Source organism: Merops nubicus, unplaced genomic scaffold, assembly GCF_000691845.1.
Source record: "Merops nubicus isolate BGI_N331 unplaced genomic scaffold, ASM69184v1 scaffold22481, whole genome shotgun sequence".
NCBI lineage: Eukaryota > Metazoa > Chordata > Aves > Coraciiformes > Meropidae > Merops > Merops nubicus.
This window is the reverse complement of record NW_008590543.1, coordinates 4,653-6,978: the sequence shown is the minus strand read 5'-3', so window position 1 is coordinate 6,978 and position 2,326 is coordinate 4,653.

Genomic DNA, 2,326 nt, shown 5'->3' with positions numbered 1-2,326 from the left:
TTGTTATCCTTGTTGATAGCTTCCTGCTCCCTTGCAATCTATGATGGAGCTGTGACAGGAGAGCAAGCACAGAGTTGCAGTGGTCTGGGTTTTATTCACTGCTGAAACCTCCTTGAGTCATCTAATCTCTATCTCATGTGCCTTCATTTTCCTTAAAATGGAAAAAAATAATCTAAGCAGCCTGCCCCAGAACCTGTCAATGGGGAGATGCAGTAGGTGCTGTGTAACTGGCGTGAGCACAGGGAGAGGCAGTATGGGTGGGTGTAACATAGCTTGCTGCCTGCCAGTTACAATAGAAAAGGGATTATTTTCCTCCTCCTCTACAACTGGGAAAAATAAAGAGCAAACAGACCCAGATTTTAAGGCAGTGTGTCATGTAGTGAATTAAACTAGCAACAAAAAGCATTTTGCAAAAATATCTGGTGTGCAGTGGAAGACAGCCTTTTGGCTGAGATGCAGCACATGGCTCCTTCTCCAGGATATACTGACCTCAGCCATTTGCTTTTAGAGATTTAATTGCTACAAAATGCCCATTTTCCCCTTAAAAAAAATAAAATCTGATCAATTTAAATGCTTCCAGATTGTATCTTTGAAATTCTGTCAGATCTATTTCGTGATCTGTCTCCAGAGGGAAAGTAGGAGAGCGTGGCAATGTCTGAGGGTCATACAGAGGAACATGGAAATCCTAGAATGACATTACCTGTTGTCATTGGAATCATGGAGCATAACTGTAGAAGCTAAGAGCAAAATCCTACTACAGTTAGCATTGTCAAACACACATTTACTGCAATATAACTTCTGCATGTGCAGCTCGCCCTTAAGAAAGGCACTTTGGTTCACTATGTTAGAAAACCTCTTAAATAAGTTTAAGCTGTTGCACTTAGCCATGTGTAGATGTTTTTCTGTTGCACTCTTCATCCCTATTTCCCTTTCCACCTCTGAGCAGGCCCAGACCACTTCATGTTGCCAAAAAACAGCTGAAAACACCCAAACCCACAATTACACAGTCCCATGGCCAGTTACCACAAATCAGACCAACAAGGACTAAGGGGGAAAATTAAAGCTCTAATGCCCTAAACAGGTCAAGCTAAGCTGAATAATTTCAAGAGCAGGTCTAAATCAAACATACCAGCACAAATATTTTGATGATCTCAGTTAGGAGACTCCACCTCTCCCTCTAAAGGACCATAAACAAAGTTAGGTCACTGGAAAAACATTTTGACCTGAAGTACCCCAGCAGGAGAATGCACTCTTCCTTGGAGTTTTAACTATTGAAGCCTTATAAAACATAAACATTTATAAACAAAAGTGGGATAAAATCAGTATGCTTAGTAGATATTTTTTTTTTTTTTTAGAGCTAACTATGAAGAGCTTAATATTGTCCTCAAGGTGATTTTAAGGCTGATGCCAAGGCTGAAAGAGGTGATGTGCAGTTGGGTACAGCTTTTTTGCCTTCTGTAGGTTGAATCTCAACATACACTGGAAAGCCAAAACCAAGCTTGGAGGGGAGGATGAGGTGGCTGGTAGTGGCCTGTGCATCACCCTGGACCAAGTGCCCATGCCATGGCTGGCAGCAACACAAGAATTTGGTGGGGGAAGAGCTATAATTACGTTTCTGTGACAGTAATTATGTGTATTTCACACAGCTTAGCAGATGTCATGTGCTACGATTGGTGCTGTGACAAATACTCATTTATTAAGTAATTTATAGCCTAATAATTAACAGCTAATCACTTGTGAGGTAAGATGTTCTGGGAACAGACCCAATTCGCAGTACGTGCTGCCTCTTTCCAGGAACTATCACTACTCAGGCAGCACTCCTCACCCCACAGAGGCAGCTTCTCCTCCACTCCATCCCCGCAGAGCCTATGCTTGCACACACACATCTGCAGGTAATAACTGTGTGTGTGGCAGCAGCTCAAATGAAGAAATCAAACTCTTGTGTGATATCCACAGGGTGGGCGGGAAGCCTCAGCTGCTGCCTCTGAAGAGGTAAGAAAGAACAGAACACTCCTTTCGATCAGACTCGAAGGAAAACACTGTCTTTGTACAACAGCAGGCTTCATTTTTCTGCTCTGCCTGGTTAATCTGAAGCCAGTACAGATACAGCCACACTTCCACCACACCTCCCATAACAGCACGGCCATGCCTAACTGGAAACTGCTTCAGCCTCCCCACATCGTCACTGTCCGTTGTCAGAACTTCATTAAGGGATGGCTTAATTTAAAGTTTTCAGCCCAAAAGCTGCTCAGATGCAAAGCTACAGGCTTTCCAAGCCTGGTTCCCTGTGCTTGCCCCTTCCCAGCAATGCCTATTTGCTGCCTTG